At 39.7% G+C, this 19,626-nt stretch overlaps 1 long non-coding RNA gene across 1 annotated transcript; it reads right to left on the reverse strand.

Annotated features, from left to right (window-relative positions):
• Positions 1–14,006: 14,006 nt before the first annotated feature.
• LOC120904219 lies at positions 14,007–14,575 on the reverse strand. The gene is made up of 3 exons (XR_005739720.1): positions 14,344–14,575; positions 14,188–14,278; positions 14,007–14,098 (listed from the first exon to the last, which is right to left on the reverse strand). It is a non-coding gene; the product is annotated as an uncharacterized LOC120904219 (long non-coding RNA).
• Between the last annotated feature and the right edge of the window lie 5,051 nt (positions 14,576–19,626).

Raw genomic sequence — 19,626 nt, forward strand, 5'->3', positions numbered from 1 at the left:
CCTTTCGCCGGGAACCAAATTCACCAAATAATATTGGCCAAGTAGTGGTAAACCCAATCAGCATCAGCTTGGAGAAACTAATACCATAATCATGCAAGATTGTTGATGCAGTTTTTCAACTAGCGTGGCCAATAGCACGAACTATTTGACGTATTCTATGCAAGGTCAACTGATTAAAAAAAACTTTTCACAACATTGAATGAAACAATTCATTTTTTTTATAGGAAAGAAACCTCATCTTCGATGAAAATTAAAACACTTGAATGTTGAAGACCTTTGCATTAAAAACACTCTTTATTTGGACCGAAATACATGCCTGATGATGGATCACGTTCGTTAATGAACCAATCAGTGCTCTGTAACGTCATTTTGTGATCACATGTTATACTCAATGTTTCAAGAGTATCAAAAAGTACTTTACTTGTATATAAAAAGCATCGTTCTAACAACTATAGCAGAATGAAACAAAATGGTAAAATCGCGTTTATGTACACGGCACTTCATTTTCCAGAAACGTCGATTTGATTTAATTTTAATCAGTTTAATAGTAAGGAATAATCATTCAAAAACTAATATTTTATTCTCAGGGAAGCCAAAATTTGTAATCGTTTCTACAATTGTTAAGCAACGTAGTCTGACACCGTTTAACATGAATCGATATCAACCAACCATTATCGCCTGCAGTGTAAGGCGGGTGTAGAACAAGCCAGATTCAAATTATGTATCACACGCGCAATTAACGATAATGCTGGATGGTGTCCAAATGTAGTGCAACCTTAAGCTCCCTTTTGGTGCTTAAATAGAGATTAATGTGTTGCAGTGGTGGTATATTTCCGTGATAGATTAGAGCAACTAGCCTCGAGAATCCCTAACGGCAAATAATCAACGCTAAATATCCCCTTTAAAAGCTGCCTGTCAGTCTCATAAACAACACATCAGCTTGAAAGGCATTCGTATCAAAAATAATACTATTAAAAAAAGCAATTTTTGTGACGCACAAAAGCAATCCACTCCAGCTCTATCAGTTCACAGACACAATCCGGCAACAGAATGCGAGATCGGCCAATTTATTCCGCCAACTGTCCAAAATAATTTCACTCCTGTCACGTCAACCACGAAGCGGCCTACGCCAGATGTCCTTTTTCCCGTTTTCATGCCCTGCATTACCTTATTCAGCTGGTCAGCAAAATAAGAAAACCACAAGAATTAAAAATAAATATAACACACTCCAAAAAAGAGGATGCTGCAGAAGGCTCAGTGCGAAGTCTACATGTTGCTTGAGCAGTCTCCCTAAAAAACATTTCCACTTTGCACCCAGTGTCGTCTCTATTAAACAACATATTCCTGCAGCTCTTAATCTCTCTCGCTTTTCTCTTGGTTTAATGTTGAAATAAGGATTTTTCTGATCTTTTTCTCTAAAGGAGTATTTTTGTTGTGAAATTCCTTTTCTCGCTCGTATTCCTTCAAACCGAGCATGAATTGGCTGACATTGTGAGGCATGCCGCTGTCATTATGGTTGGAAGAATCTTCAAGGTTCCGTCTAGGACACAACGCCTACAGCCATTGTCAGAACATACCAAAAATATAAACATTAAACTTAAATTTACTTCCGAGAGTGCTTAAAGTGTTTCATTTGTAAAAGAATCTCAACCCAGCAGACAAGTTAACGTTCTTTTATTTCGAGTAGATCGATTTTCTCTAAATACATTCAAATGGCAACGCGTGCTCTAATTTCGTGGTTAACTAGCTCCATACTGCACCATTTGACTTCTCCTTGTAATGAACGAGAGTCGCAAGCACGGTTAGACTAACAAAGTGCATTATGTACGAGGAACGGTTTCTGATCTTTTGAACAGCTCAACACGACGTCTATTAGCTCCCAGTAGATCGGTGAAAACAGTGCCATATTATCAAAAGCTCTACCGACGTTCAATATCCACTTCCTTGGCACAGTATTGGCTTCTTTCGGTCAATTCCATTGGGACTTGTAAATCACAAACCCCTAAGCGAAAAGTTGGCAAGAAAAATAATGCTGCAAAAAAGGATCTCCCAACGGCAGCACACAGATTGCTTTTTTGCTAAAGTATGGCCTCCGATGGACGCAAGCCGAGAAATTCATTCACACCAATCTTCATTTCCCACTGACCTGTTTCGATTTCGGAGTTTCTTCGCTTCATTCTACGCTTCCAAACACTTTCACTATCTTTTCAGTACACACACTCAGACAAACTAGCACAAACACTGGCTGGAAAGAAACTATTTGCTTCGAATCGTTCTTACCGCAATGCACCATGGCCAGCTGGGTTTGGTAAGCTGGCAGCTGTCGGGTGTGAGTGTGTCTCGTTCACTACACTCCTTCCTTCCTTCTGAACCATCCATTCCTCTGGTCCTCTACCCAATCAAACAACTTCAATGTCGATTTCGATTGAGTTTATCCTTCCAAAACATTGAAAATGTGTTCCTCAAACCGATTGCACCAAGTCGATCCAGTAGAAGCAGCATCAGCTAGTGGCAGGTGCTCGTTATTGTTGAGGATTTGTGGTCAATAAGCAGCTGTGCAGCAGGGGTGGATTCTGTTTTCGTACCCGTCGCACTGATTGCTTTGTGGACAACTTTGTGGATGACACAGATGGAGAATGCAATTACAAACTGCACTATTTGCATTCCTACTGAAGTAAATTGCATGACGGTTTCAGGCCATTCTGCACCTGTTGCCGGTGGAGGTTAAGTTTGGGTAAACTATTTTGAAATTAAAACAAAAATTCCTTTTCTTCTTTTTCAATAATGTGTTTTATCGTGCTTATTATTTATCGAAGTTAACGCAATCATTGAGCTGGACGAGTGAACTTTAACATGAATGTGTCCATTTTGCTGACATTAAAATAATTTACAGCATCCAGACAAACACACACACACATATACGCACCTTCCCCCATAACATAGTCACCTTTCAACACCTGCTGGTTCTGGGCACTGTACGCAGAACATATGCAAATTCACTCCTCCTGTAGAGCGATTATATTCATATATAACAAACAAACCCACCTGCAAAGGAAGTACGTACAACGCTCCGTACAGCTTCATCATACAATGTAAAGTAGCTATAATTGCCGGATCATGGTCGCTTGGGACCATGGTCTGATGCATGTCGGATATTAATAATCCTACTAGAACAGAGGATTGTGCTTTTTACAGATTGCTAACACCTGCTGAATGTTTTACAATCTTAAATAATAAAGCAATTTGAGAAGTTATTTTTGTTTTCTCTTTAATTGTTTTGAACTTCATTTAATTAAAAAAGACATCTTGAAAAAGCACTGCCTTTAAGCCGTTTTCTTTATGAATTCTCATGTTATAAAAACGAATTATCAGAAAAACACAGGAATGGTACTGATAGAGAAAAACTGTTCTGTGAATGCAAAAGCAGTTAGACAATTGTACTGAAAGCGGTGTAAGAAAGATTCAGCTGTGGAATAAATTTCAATTTTCTTCAATCTTTCCACTAAAACCAGCCAACTCCATATCGTTTTCTCTCCTTGTTTGTATGACAATTTACGAAGGTGGTAACACTTGTAGCCATTTGAATAATGCGGCTTCAGCGGAAAGTGAAACTGAAAAAGAAAACCACCTGGAACATATTTTCTAACACCCAACCTGGCTACGAACAGCAAGCAAATAGAAATAAAAATAGCATATAAACTGGTCCAAAACAACGACTATTTGTCTTTCAAGCAAGAATCTCAAACACTCTATAAAACATGAAAAATGTATGGAACACTGAACAAGCTGCTGAATAAATTTGTTATAAGTTGAATAGAACAATGTGGTCATTTGGAATGGTTTGTTTCAAGGATTTATAACATTATTTATGGCTCTTTCCACAGTAAACAGAGGCTAGTTTTACTTAATGAAGGCATGACTTGTTTCAAACTATTATAGTCTAATATGTTCATCAAATGCTCTTTTGAATTTAATGCCCAATTAACTATACTCGGCAAAGAACCCGAACTAAATATTTCGCTGCATGGAACATTAATGACGTCACGGGGGAACAAAGCGTTGGGTACAATCGAATTGCTCGAAAGAGCACGTAATAGTTACACATTATTTATAAATAAATAAATAAAGCTTCTTCTTCTTCTTTGGCTCAACAACCGATGTCGGCAAGGCCTGCCTGTACCCCACTATTTGGGGATTGAACCCATGACGGGCAGGTTGTTAAGTCGTACGAGTTGACGACTGTACTACGAGACCGGCCAACATTCAACATTTATTCAACAGTACACTCTATTTCGGGTTCACATTTCTCGGCCGATCTTTTCAAAGGTCTTACTACGGCTTAATTAATTTGTCATTTTCAACTGGGCTGTGTGACACATCACCAGCCTTTTTCAGCCCTTTTCCGCCTGCACGCACTACACGGCTCTACCCGTTAGTCTATTTTCGTGGACTTTTGATGGAAGAAACACAGTAGCTGCAATCAAATCATGAAGTGAATAGTGGAAACGCCCCCTCATACAGCAAAGTTGTACAAGGACCTTAACAGTTTGTGGACTGCATGAACAGTAGGGAGAGGGTTTCGGCAAAATGACGCAATAAGAGCATTTCAGGTTTCAAAAAGACTACACATTTTATCTTTTCAAACTAGTTTTTAGAGAATCGAATCTGCCATTTCACAGTTTTTCATTTTCACACACACATTGCTTCGTAGTAAGAAGAGCGAGGGAAAATTAATCGACCAAACTGTCTCTTCCGCACATTTAAACAATAACTTTTCAACGCTACACAGTTAAGGCATAGACTTTTAATAAACCCTAGAACATCCGTCTAAAGCCATGCATGAACAACAAGTATGCTCCATCTTCATACAATTTTCAACAACGTGCGTAGTCTACCGTATTTTTTCGGCATTCTTTCCCTTACAAACTGAGAACAAGTACCGTTTCGAGAAGTTGTCTCGTCGTTTCGTCAATTACGTGCCTTGCGTGCATCAAAATAGAAAGTGGAGAAACCTTTCCCTTATCCCACGGTGTCACATAAATCAGACTCTAATTAGTTCGGATACGTGTGCGAAGATGTGAGAGTGCTTTACTCTTACAACGCTATCTCGTCGGATCATGTCCGCATGGATGCACGAATATGCTCGTAATGGCATTAAAAAGGAAATCCCAACTTTTTTCTCTCAAGTGATCGCATTTGCTCCTGCACATTCACACACATACACGAACAAAAAAAGGTCACCATGAGGTGGAATAGCTATTAAACCTAGCAACTTTTCAAAACTTTACCACAGAGAATTTGCTTGGGCAAATGGGAGAATACGCCGCAAAGGATGCAGTGCCTTAAATCCCGGCAGTAACAAAAGCATCATTTTCCATATAAACAGGGCTTTATGTGAAAAACGAAAAAAAAGATGTTATAAGAGTGGTAACCATATCATGATATGAGCAACGTTTTGTAACGCATTTAGTTAAACCATCATCCGTAACTTAAAATATTTTTAATTTATGTAGCACTCACCGTTTAAAAGACATATGTGGGAAAAGCATTGCAATTGCCACACATGAATTTTCCACTCGTCGGTCTTCAATTCTTTCTTATGAATAATCTCATGTAAATAACTTACCCACTTAGCTTTTTCCTGTTGAAAACATCTTTATAGAAAAAGCTCTTTGGATTGCTTTTATGAAGGCACTTAAACTTACAACAGCTGCATGAGAAGGCAACATTCTTTTGCTCCTCACCATGAGGTGCCCAAACGTGGGCGTTGCTAGGAACCACTTTCATAAATTTTACACCTTTCTTTCAACCACAGCCGAAAATACACCAGAAAAACGTCCCACTGATTTCGTTAGCACTAGAAACGCTAGTCTTATGTAAATTGTTCCCATTTTGTTGCGTCACCACGGCAAAGAACTTTATTCTGACCCAGTGTTCTCTAAAATTAACATGTCTCCTTGTTGCACACGGTCTGCTGTTGTAGATAATGTAATGGCAGAATAGCTTGTTCTGTTGCGGTTCTAGGAAAAAGAAGGTACATATCTCACATATCGTACAAATGGGTCCTATTTCCTGGAAGTTTTCAAAACACACAGTCACAATGCAAAATTATCCTCGGAAAAATAAAGAGACAGTAAAACACATCTGCAGATGTGTGCGATGTACTGAACGAACAACTCACTCTCCGACTGCAGTCAACCCAGTATCCTCCACCACCAAGTATTAGTGTCAATTTATCACACACAAAGCAGTATCCCACGCCACCTACCTTGCACCACCCGAAACACAAAATCCATTCCCTGATTCTGTATTGTCACGGGACCACTCATACTGCACATTCTTGTCTGTGTGCACTTTTCGTTATTTTGGAGCGATTCTGTAAACACATTTAGAGTGGCGTGTTTATATGAATTACTTTGAAATTCACCACAACTGACTGTTTGAGCTTTGCAACTTACAGTTTGATAAATGTTTGCAAAAAAAAACAGTTATAATAATTTTGTATGGTGTCGTCAATCTTGTTTAGTGAACACAATATACCGGAAATACTTTTTGGTGAAAGATATGATGCTAAAAATATCGTTTGTTGTCCTGTGGAATTTGCAAACAATGTTTAGTGTAAATTGCAACCAAACACACAATGTGCTGGAAAAACTAAAAAATAGTTTCAAAGTGCAAATAATTGCATTTGTAAAGCTCATTCAGTCGTGTGTATGCGTCATGAACAACGACGAGCACAATGGGGAATATTTAACCAACACTTCTTTTCTGGGATAAAAATATATTTTTTGTTTAAACATTTTGTTCAGTGAAATATTTTAAAATCCATAGATGTGCGAAATTACTACGCCTATATCCATTTCCCACATTCCAACCGAATTGATTCTGCTCAAATACCGACGTATGCGTAAAGATTTCACTCTCTCTTTAATGCACAAATAAAAAACAACAAATTTCATGAGCTGGTTCACTTGCACCAGATAAAGCAAAGAGTGGAAATTGATTTCATTGGTAAGGAGGAAACTTTACAAATTCTAGCGGTAATTGAAACCGGCCACCGGCAAGTCACACCAAGCTCGCACTCGTCTTTTTTTATTCACAATCATTCTTCGTTATTCTATCCATCCCCAAACACACCAACACCCTTGTCTAGAGAGTGGTTCCACCATGTCAGCTGATGGACGGAAGTGAGTAAGACCGAAGCTTTTGCTTCTCAATATCGTGACGAGCCATATTGACGACGGTCGTTCAACATGATGTGCAAAAAAGTCTTCAGGTATAAGCACTCACACATGCATACACAGAATGAAGTCAGTTTCGTACCCTCACCATGTACCTTTGGATAGTTCTCATTGTTATTTACTTTAGTCTATAGTCTATTAGTATATAGATCAAAGCTGATTATTTATTCACAATATCAAATATATTTTTTACGAAAAATTACTTCAAATGTGATTATAGTGGCTGTGATCTAAAGATGTTACTCTTTTTTTATAACGGAATTATAACATTAGAGTTAAACAATTCTGGAAAATGCAGAATAGCTAGCAGCTCAAAACAGTTTAAATGTAACGTTCTCTTGTTTTCCTCGGAACTGAACTATGAAAACTAACCTTTGACTTCAAATGAAAGCTCTTATAAAATGAACTTGAAATTTGCTAAATATTAATCAAATTACATGCTCTCATTGCTACAAGTATGTTTCGACTATGCTTCGGTCCGGTGCACAGTCCAAACGCTGACTCAGTCACAGTCAAATGCATTATCCTTCGAGCCATCACCAAAGCCGATTATTCCAATTTCATCATTCAAAGGAACGCTTTGTCTTTGGCTCTCTTTCTCTCTTTTTCTCACTTTTTGCTTTTAAACGTTCGATGCATCTGAAAGCATAAAGCAAAATATTGTTAAACATCAAAATGTAAATGTTGTTTAACAATATTTCATCACATTTCTCAATGTCCATCGTTTACCTGCTATGAGCTACGATCTAGTTATTTTTCATTTATTTAAAGAATGTATGCAAAGAAAACGGGTAATTTATATGCATCGTGTTGTAAATAAAAGTGTCACCTAGCAGTAAAAGAGTTTCATATGGTTCTCTCAGCTAATACTTTTCAATTCTTGTGCCATTACATTGCAGTTTCAAACGTTTTCTTTTATATTTTATGGCTGATTTAACTTTATTTTACTTACAACTTGGTAATCGGTGTAGCTTGTATGCTTCAGTCACTGCCCCCATCTCTGTCCTGTCACTAGCTAACAACTGAGTCGCAGAGTTAGCTTGGCCATACCGATGTAACATTCCTTTGCTGGAAGAAACGTAATGAAGGTGTCTTGAGGATTATCCTGAAAAAAAAAACACTCTAACGAAACGTTCATGACTCAGCAGCTACCTAAGTGATGACGAGTCGTTAAGCTCACTGCAAGCTAAAATGGTTGAAAGTTTAGTGAACTTTATTTTGCGTTATGATTGCTGCGTAAGTTTTGCACCTGGGCATCTTTTTGTTTAGGATTTTTTTTTCTTCTTTTGGTTTTTGTTGTTTCTTTTGCTTGCTTAAAGAAGCACTTCGACGTTTTTGGTATTGCGTATCGCTGACTTTCTTGCTATTTTTACTTACCCAAGACACATCCTTCGGCAGTCCAACCGAGTTTCAACTAAAGACAAAGACACAAAGTTGCCCACTTCAAATATGAAATGAATGAATCTGCCTCAGCTGCTACGCAACAAAGTGACGGGTCAAAGTCAATTTTTGAAATTGATGCCCTCCGAACGAAAAGTAAGTTCCACCTGGCAGAAGTTTCACGGTTTCCGATGCCGTTGCCGGACTGGGAGTGTCAATGCGGAAGATAATCAGATAAGCGAGCCTGTTTAATTACCACCCGGGATCCGATTGAATAACTCAATCGGAACGGATCATAAACCGGTTGCAAACAGCTTTTTGCGAAGAGCTTCAGAGAAGCTGGCGAAAGGACGTGGAAATGTGAATTGCATGTTGCTACTTGAAGCACTATTCACGATAATCGCTATGGTAGTGCCCTTTTATGCGAAACTTATTCATTTCCACAGTGCATCTCAACAGTTTTTCGCTCCATAAAAGTGACCATAATATTCAATGTTCAACATCTTTAGAACGCTCGTTCTTATCTCACTTGGAGCACTTCGCGATGGGTGAAGCTGTTACAGGTACGTAACGAGTCACACGTACCGTTCAATCGATATCTATTGCGAAAGGGAAGAAACAAAAAAAGAACACACACAATCTCGGGAAACCACACTATCGATACCATTCTGCGGTGTAACTTGAGCGACGTGAGGTTTCGCGGCTGAAGCTAAATTGCCATACCAAACCAAAATGGTAATCGATACGAAGCAGTCGCAGTCTCGTCAAGTAAAGTAAAGTGGCAGTGGCATAGAGTGTTGGGACGTGTTGCTTATTATGTCTAGACATTGCGGTGATGTTGGGAGGAGACATTGCAATTCTTACCCTAAATCGATCGGGCGGATCCGGTATTTCACGGCGAAAAACTTCAACCAACAAAAAAGAGACAGCCATATTACCCTCTGCGCCATTAACCGAACGCGACGCTTGAGCACTCGAGAAGTTTTGAGTTTCGTCTTTGCTTTGTTGTTGTTTCTTCGCATGACGATATTGCTGTCAACAAGCACGAGGGATTGGTTTCACACAAAGTCAAAGCGGGTTCATTCCAATGGTAAGGGTGGAAAGACGGGAGGCAAAGTTAAAGCAAAATTAAAATAGAGTTCAGGAGGGAAAGTCGGAGAATCGGTGTTCCCATTTGACAAAAAACTCAAATGGTAAAATGTAAGACAACACAACTTCAAAACCTCTCAAAGACCCTATTTTCAATGATGGATCAAATTGATTCATTGCCACGCTTTTTCTATTCAGAAGTTGGTCTCAGGTTTCTTTTAAAATCGATAATAACAATAAAGATCATTCCGTCATTTAAAAAAATTGGATTCGCTTGCTCTCCCAACACATCGTTGTTTCACGAGGAAAAATGTGTCCCCAAAGCTGTGATGATACCAGCGACAGATCAACGGTATTGACCGATAAATATAAACACGTATCCTTCGCTAAGATGCAGCCATATTCCCTTTTTTATTGGGTCTAGGGTAATATGAAGGGATCAAGAAATTTTATGCCATCCTTATAAAACCTTATTTATGCTCCAAATAAGTTAAGATCCGAAGAAAAAACAAACAAAAAACAACTCAATGTATTATGCTTCAGCAGGTTTAATCACTGGTACTCAAGAGTGGGGTTTTGTTGTTGTTTTAGCTGGCCAGTCATTTTTTTCGCGTGACTGGAATGTTCCGCCATCCTAATATATCTCGCTTTTGTTATACTGGCACTTGTTGAAACTGTCCCTTGCCATAATCATTCGCGCGAGATCGCCGAAGTGAACACCGAAGTGCTTCTAGAAAAAAAACGAAGATGACGAGCACAGTTATACATCGCTCAAAAAATGCCTTGAATTTTTTCTAGCATTTTAAGCAGTGTTGTTCTTTCGAGTAAGGAAAATTTCATTTTCTTATTCTAAGAACATTTGCAAAAACAATTCGTGGTATGTCATCGCTCAATACACTTAAATATACAGTAGCGTGATAGCCGGATAGGACACCAAGGAAAAGTGTGGAAAGTAAAGTTCGTTAGCACACTGTGGCGTAAAATGTAGAAGCCGCAATGGTCGCGAGGATTTTGTTTTGATGGCAGATGCTTCTATCTCACGCGGAACAAATTGTTAACAGTAGTGAATTGTTACATTTTGAACAGTGCGTAAACGCAGTAAAGTTGCATTCTTAATAGTTTGTTCAATAATTCAATTTGATGTCGCGTACTATCCATTTATGATGGAGACGCCCAGTACTTTTTTTTTCCAAATTCATTTACACTTCGCATGCAGGCGTATGTTTGCTGTGAGTTTTTTTCCCAACAAAATAATTCTATTGGTAAGTATAAAAAATACATATGGAAAAAGGAGAGTCGTTATGTGTCACATTTCACTTTGTAGTTCTCATCCTCACTAGCATGCGGTTATGCCTTCATTTGGCTGCTAACCACAAATTGTCAATTAAAGCAACACCAACCGCGATGAGCATTTGTGACAGCATATACCACACAGGTCGAAATTTAAAAAAAAGCCCTAGCATTACAGATCACACGACGAAGTGATGTGTATACGAACCGAATCGCATATCCGGAATGTATGCTTCAATACGGATAGGTTTAATCACAACTACTACCACAAGGACTACTTACCACAATTGTCATTAACGATGCATACGTCATTCATTCTCTGTTAGTTAAGTGTCATTCTGAGTCAATTATCATATGACAGGAGTGAGGAATACAAATATAACTAGATTAATATTCGAGGAATATCCCAAAACAAACGTATCCCAAAACAAACGTTAATGCTAATTTTTGTCTTTTTATGAAACAAAATTCCAGCTTTAATTATAAAATAATGCTACAAAGGGCTATCCCGTGATAAAGTCGTCAACTCGAACGACTAAAAAACATGCCCATCATGGGTTCAAGCCCAGAATGGACCGTCCCCCCATAGCATGGATTGACTATCCAGCTAAGTGGTAACGAATTATGCCTTGAAAGCCTGTAAAGGCCAGCATGTCCACGAAGGACGTTACGCCAAATAGAAAAAGAATGCTATTAATGAATCAAAATACTCTTTTTGGTATCATAACGATGCGACGTCAACTACCAAGAACACCAGCAGAAACAAAATTAGGCCTGCACTGTTCCGGTAGATTAACTTTCCACATGTGAACAGTGTTACCTGTCTAATACAATTACCGTAACATCCCTGTTTACCCGTACAAACCCTCGCTCCGACAATCAAAACGTCTCCCTCTAATACTTCTCAGAATGCTCACACACATTCGCACCTCCTACCATATACAGCCGAAAGAAGTCAATCAAATTACGAGATAATCGCCTTCCAACTTCCGGTGAACAATGATGCCACCCTTTCAACCGATTGCCGATCCTTTTCGTCCCAGAGATATTAACAATGAGGACGTCTAGCATAATGACGTAACATTTCCGTGCTCAACAAAATACTCCCTGCTTGTTGTAGTGTGAACGTGTCACTGGTTCGTTTTCGCGAATAAAAGCTCATTTTGAGTGCCGGAAGCAGCGTGTTTATTTGAGTGGTATTTCTCCTTTTCACTATCAGTCACTCACACATATACGCGTGTGTGTCTTCCGTTCAAGGTCAGGCATGTGGAACTCAAGTCCTGGCTTAACTTTTTCCACTAGCAACAAACTAAAGTGTAACTCACGCGCCACAAGCGAGACAGAACACGTTTGTTTACGTTTCCGGAAAGGTTAGTGCTCTTCTGAGCTGTTCTCTTTTTTCTCTCTTTCCATCTCATTTTTTCCTTGTCTTTCACAAATTGTGCTGTTTACTGGAAGGAAAGAACAAAAGATTTTGAATAACAGCATGGCATTCTGTATGTTTGTTTTCCATCTTTTAATGTTTTTGTTGCAAACCAATAATAAACTGGAAAATAGGAACGGAATCGAAAAACGATTTTTTGTTTGTTTCTATGGAATTTCATAAGTGTTCTACTATCAGATGTTATTTTAGTTGTTTCTTTCAATTTTTTAAGCTTTCAGTTACTGTTAATCTTAACTTTCAAGAACTGTCTCGCGTCAAAGTAATACACTGTATCGCCAGCACTGTGATAAGATTATATAGCATGAAAAATATGACTCGATTATGTACACATGTCATGAAGCGGATCAGATCGGTAGCATGTAACAGTAGCCTACGCCCAACTTTTCCAATCTAATTATCGATAGTTTCGAGCGAAGTTTCTTATCACACCCTACACATACCGCAAACATGTACCGAGCTCGTTTGCCTCAACAACCGTTCGTATCATAAAATTAGTGACGGTGATATAAAAAAACTACAAACAGCATTATTACCTTGTATGCACACCACAAACATCATTTTGACATCCGCAAATGATCCTATCAACGCTTAGCGCCAGTTCAACATCACATTATGTCAGCCGAAGGGAACGCGTAGCGCTAGATTATTCTGCTTCTGTGACCCGATGTGCGATATTTTCCACCACAACAACTCATGGGACACGACTCGGAGTGGGAGAAGAGGGCATAATGCCTATCCTCTAACTTTATCCCAGCTGCATTGCAACACCAACACTGTGTAAACTGTGCCCAGCATCAACACAGACCACCCCGTCGAGCGAGCGTTGTTCCGATGGTCTCCGACGGCTAAAACGCTCTGTCCACGCCATGATGCAGCTTTATACCCTCGTACTGGCACAACTATACGCACGTGACTGACCCCGCATGAAAAGCTCTACATTATCTCTGTCGCTCTCTTCCCACCTAACATCCAAAGAGTTAGCATGAAACATTTCAAACCAAACCGACAATGCTTTTATGCGATTTTTAACGCTACAAAACCATTCCCTCATAAAGCGCAAACCGTTTTGCTATTCCCGAAAACCCACCCAAACCACCAACAATTGCCATGTGTGAAAAGTCTTTATCAAAGCAGGCACAACCCAGCCAAAAATTTCCGAAGGCGCCCCGTGTAAAAAAAAATTTACTTTTAGCTTTCCTTAAGTTTTTACACTAGCAGCAGCTAAAGTAAAAACTTTCAGCACGGCACAATCCGACGCACACATTCAAATGCTTGGATTGCTGGTTCTGGCATACATTTGTATTTATCCCTCCCCTTATATTTTTGGATTGCTGGTTGTAGTAGTGACGCTTTTTCTTTTTGCTTTATGCACACTTTCGCATGCTATTAATTGGACCTCCTCTTTCCACATGCGTTTTGGCACACTCACACTCTGTACACGGCTGGATGCTTCACCCCCTAAAATTGTAGCGGTTCCGTTACACTTCCTCTCGTTCCTCTTTCTGCCCTTCTCGCTAGGACATACTCGACTGGTGCTGCGCGTGTTCAGCCGGCGCCTGTCTGGAAATGATGTCACGGACTGGTGCTGCGCATGTTCAGCCGTATCCTAGGCGTCCTTGAAGTGCGCTCTTCTACGAAAGAGCTGTGATGAAATCTGTTGATGAAAATTAACCAATAATTAATCCATGTTTTTTTATAACAAACTAAACCATGTTTTGCACATAGGATTATAGAAACGCTTACCTTTATATTTTAAAACCGGACACCGTTTTCCTTCCGTCGATCGTTTTGCGGGATGTTGGCAACCGTCGATTAACATGCGCGTGCACTGTAACTTTTTAGATGACAAGTGTTAGTTGAATGTATCCATTGAAGCACACACGAGGATAAGAAACTTACCTTAGAAATTTACAAGGATAAATCATTTCATAATTGAAGAAGAAGGAACACGGCACAAAACGTAAACGAGCAAAGTACGGGGCACAAGAAATCACACATCACCTATTCTTGAATATGCTAGTATCATCTGGAATCCTCCCACTATTGATGGCTGTTCGAGAATTGAAAGCATTCAGCGCCTCTTTACCAGGATTGCCTTTCGTCGTTTGTTCGGTGCTGCCTCACTACCTCCCTATGAAACGCGATTGCAGTTATTCAATCTTCACTCCTTAAGCTTCCGCCGCCAAGTGTTTCAGGCTTGTTTTATTGGTGGCTTATTACTTTCTGATACTGATGCTCCTGATTTACTCTCGTCCATCTCGTTGTATGTTCCCTCTCGTTCTCTTCGTCCACGTGATCCTCTGTCAATTGAAACACGTCATACTCTTAATACTTTCAATGACCCTCTTCTGTCCTGTTTCAGGTTGTTTAACCACTTTTACTATCTCTTTGATTTCGACTCCTCTCTTAACTCTTTCCGTAACCGTATTTTTTTTTCTAATTCCCTTTAATTACTCTCCTTAGTTTTCTATTACTCTCTTATTTTTATTATTTTTTTGTTAAGTTTATGATAGTCTCTACGCTCCACTCTTGTTTTTTTTTTCTTTTTTGCTAGGTCAAGACTAGGTTAGTTAGGCTTAGTTTTTCTTGAATTATTTTGTTTATTTGTTAGTATTAAATTAGTTTTAAGTCTATTATATTTAGCCTTGATGGCGGATATTGTATTAAATAAATGAAATGAAATGAAATGAAATGAAATGAAATCACTCCAACACATCCTTCCACAGTGAAAATTCTGGACAGACTGAGGATGCCTAACACCCGGATGAGCGCGATAGCAGAAAAATCAGCGGAATACGCATGCAGATACATGCGTGTGTGTCACTCGAAGGATATCGGTTTCCCCTTCTCCCGTTTTTCGTTCATAGGCCACACGATCGGCGTTGTGCCGTCCAAAATCTAGAGAAAGAAGACATGCTCTCTCGCTTTGGCACACAGGAAAGTTTTCCAATAGCTTCGGTTTTGCTGGTTGGGAAACTGTTACCCACATAAGTCATCCAGTGACCATTTCAGGTACGGTTTGCCGTCTATGTAATGCATGCCATAAAATCAACAATATGTACGCGTTCCGTGGCGCAGATAAGTTTGCGCAAAAGTGCCCATGCATGGTACAACTTTTGGACCTGCACTGGGTCTGTGTTTAAAGCGGAAGTAAAGCATAGAAACAGGACTGGAGGGCAAACAGTTTGGCCTTTTCATTGCTAGTTTCCAAATCGCGAAACTGTAAGCTTGTAGTTGTGTTTGTTTGTTTACTTTTCGTTCATATTTGTATCGATGTCGTGAATGTGTGTTTGTATGTGTGCTTGAAGAAGTTGGTTTAGAATGCTACACTCCGTACACGTACAACAAAAAAAGGAAATAAAACACACAAAAATGGCAACTGGTAATAAAACAACCGGAAGAACCATCGGCTTGTGTCTGTCTGCCTGTCTACGTGTGGGTGAGTTTACATTGACGATACTGTACACAAGCACAAAAAACCTTTGGAACGTTCGAATTGCTCTCGTAATGCTGAAACGCAACGACGCACATCCTGTCGTATGGAGCGATGATGGGCGAAGTTTTAAGATGGTCTCGTTCTTCGTTGGTTTTGGCGACTTGGTTGGAATATTGGAAAAGTCATTGTTGCAATTGAAAGTACACGGGAAGAACAACTCATTGCGTTTTTATTGTAAGAGTCCACCAAATTCGAAATCATTTCATGAAAAAGATTTTCATAGAAAACAAACATGAGGTTACAAAAATCTTACTGTGAAATTCAAGTCCTCATACCACCAAAAAGTTATCCCACTTTAGGAAAACTTCAATTTTCTGGCTCTTTTCGTCAATAATCGTTTACAAGAGCAGCACTGTCAATGTTATAGCCACCCAGTACGTGGATCGCTTCCTCCATTTTTACGATCTCGACTGACGGTGGCTGGCAATCATCATGGGTCGTAAAGTATAAACAGAACCAGCACAAACAAACATGCCACCGATTGAACGACGTCGACAATCAACCAAGCGCTGGTTGTCTTCCTTTTCGCTGTACGTACCTTTTGGGTCATAAAGTCGCAACGACGTGCAGTGCATGCGCTCGATTCGCTTTGATTCCGCTCACATCAATGAGTAAGATGTAAACGAAATACAACACGCCACAGACACGCTCTAGCCTGAATTTAACAACCAACAGGGCGTGGGGCGTTGCGTTTGATGGCTTCGTGAGCTCCGTTCGTTCGTAGTGGAGTGTAAATAGCTCACATGCCAACTTCTACACAAACGGAAGTCAGAACTTGCCACAGAAGGGTCACAAACCCAAACGCCGTACCTATTTCCAACAATCCTTCTGTACCGCATTGGGATTGATTTTCAATACCGTGGTGATGTTCAACCAGCTTTCAGATAAAGCACTTAACCGCCTACAACGCGCAGCGCTTGTTTGGCGCTTACGATGCATAAATGATTGACAATTAAATTATTAAACCAACGTTGCAGGTACTTCTCTAACAAGCGCATCAACATTCGGATTGTGCACGTGCAGCCAAGGGGGTTTGATCAATTATTTAAACAACATCTAAGCTAAGACGGGCAGAAGATTTGAACTGCTTGATGATCAGCAGCAAGCGATATTGTGCAGCGAAGTGCTCAGTGTGTACTTTAGTACAATTAACAATAATCAAACAGAATCGATTAGGAACATTGTATGTACTGTCTGACTGTCCAAGAAAATTCAGTGTTTCATGTGAAAATTTGTGGTTTTTAATGATTTTTTTTTATTCAGGAGGTACGGCTTTGCCTTATTGCTTATTCTTAATGATATGCAATTAAAACAATCTTTCGAATGCTTCAAATTTATGACATTCAATGGCATTTTGTTAAAGTTAAACATAAATGTTTCTTATGACTAACTCTTATAAGTTATGTCCAAGTTAAACTGCATTACCTATCCCCATAAAATTTTACCTGCAATATCTTGAAAACCATTCGAAAGTAACGCTTCTTTTAATTTGTTTGTAAAAACGATTATTTTCCGGTCCTTCTCTTGCTATCCTCAAACAAACCGAGGCATTACTTACTCACCACTGATGATGTTTCCACAAGACTACCTACCGTCGATGATCGATTATTCAGCAAATATTGGCCCAAAGTGATTGCAAACGTCCAGGAGCGTAGAGAGCTTATACATGTCCAAACATTGTTCAGCAGCTAAAGTTCAGTAGCAAGTCGGACCAAATTCGCCTACACCAATACCTTTAATGCGTAAATAAAACCAGATAAGTAGTACTTGAACTTTATATGAGTACACCAGTGGTCATTTTGTATCGAACTCAATTTATTCGTTACTTTGGTGAATTATTTCCAAAAAAAGCTGTTGATGGTATTAGCAGGAAGATGATGATGCTTTCCATGCTTCTATCATTAAGAAGCCTCGAAACGATACTCGTAACCAAATGAATTATAATAATTTCACAGCGCGTTTTTATTCTAAGAGTAGCTCTAAGCAAAGACCCTTACTAACACGTGCTTCCTACTGACTGGGGTGCCACACTCCTTTGAAAATGCCTCATTCTACGTTGCCAGTGTGGGACACTTAGATTAAAAGATGTGCAAAAATAAATATCTTATATTTCCCCCCTTGTGCGAAAAAGAAACAAAATGAACGACGGAACGATGACTGAAGTGATCGTTTGATTTCTTCCGAGCAATCACTAGCGATGATATTGAATTACCGGTGCGCTCAAATGTGCCACGTGCCTTACATCTGTCTGCTCAGCGAGATGTTGGGTACCAGAAGAGAAGAGAATGACTTTTTTTTACAAAATAAGCATAATTGGTTAAAATGCATTTCATAGCCATGAGGATTTAATTCATAATATTTGGTACAATAATTCGTAAATAATATTCAAATTAAAACCATTATATTGAACATAGCAGTTGTTCGAGTTTCCTTAAAAACCATTATTTGATTTCATATATTTCACCAACTTTTGAGCCACACAGTTGATGCAGTAAGCACACAACTCAAGAAACACCAACACTAACCGAGTTTACCAACGCATGTAATTATATTTGCCACTGTCAACTATTGCAAGCGGACAAACGCAAAACCTTGAACTGCTCCTTGTCAACATCCGTAAACTGTGCGCTACTCGGTCTGTCACCAAGTGTACACACCAAACAGCCTCAAGAAATGGCAAGCCGAGGTGCACACGGAACGCAACGTTCGCTTCGCTGCCAGCAAAAACCCCACTGGCTGCAACCAAAGGAGATTGTTGTTTTATCTAATTTTTGTTTCCAGTTTGGCGTTGCCTTGACTTGACGCTTCACGAACATCGGCCTACTCGGGTTGAACGCAGCATTTCCGCTGGCAACCCCTACTCTCGGATACGCCAAGCCGGAGATGGAGAGCACCTGGGGAGAAAATGTACTTACCTCAGCGAGAGGAAGCAACCGGTAACGACCAAGCGACAACATTTCGCGCAAAGTTGGTGGGTTGGATGTTGGCATTAATTTCCGCTACGTACGCAATCTATCGTGCCACCTGCTGGGCTGGCGGAAGCTCAAGCTCAAGATTTCCATGAAACCCGAATATAGGAGGCAAAAAAGGGGAAAATACTTCTGTGCGCAGAAAAATAATCACTTGCAGGTTAAACAGTAAAAGAAATAAAGCTTCTCGAACAATAAAAACGAAACAGTCACACTCTCACCAGCCTTGTCCTCCACAACCGCTTTGTAGTACATCAGTCTCAATGTCATTATGCTAAATTATGTCGCTCGATTGCGTTCATTAGTGTAGTCCCCGTCTGTTGTTGCCGTTGCCAACTCTCAGTTGCGTTCGAAAGCCTTTTTGCTCTCCCTTTAATGCTATTTATTATTCAATTAGCTTTACCATTCGTTTGTTTCTTATCAGAGGCGTATCATCACCATGAGCGTTAATACACTTTCCCAACAACCCTATGAACGGGACGCAAGGAACAACAACTGAAGACAGGAGCGAACCATGTGCTGTAAATTGTAGTATGTAATCACATTCGGAGAAATCAATTAGCGTCCAGTTGGGAGAGAATTTGATTTGGATCAGGATATCAGACTGCTTCGCCGTACACGTGATAAAACCTTTCGATGTATAGCCGTTATGATCCGGATGATGCTTGGCATTGGAGCTGACTGGTTGGTTGTTGGTACGTTGTCATGCAGTTACAT

This window comes from Anopheles arabiensis, chromosome 3 (genome assembly GCF_016920715.1).
Source record: "Anopheles arabiensis isolate DONGOLA chromosome 3, AaraD3, whole genome shotgun sequence".
Classification (NCBI taxonomy): domain Eukaryota; kingdom Metazoa; phylum Arthropoda; class Insecta; order Diptera; family Culicidae; genus Anopheles; species Anopheles arabiensis.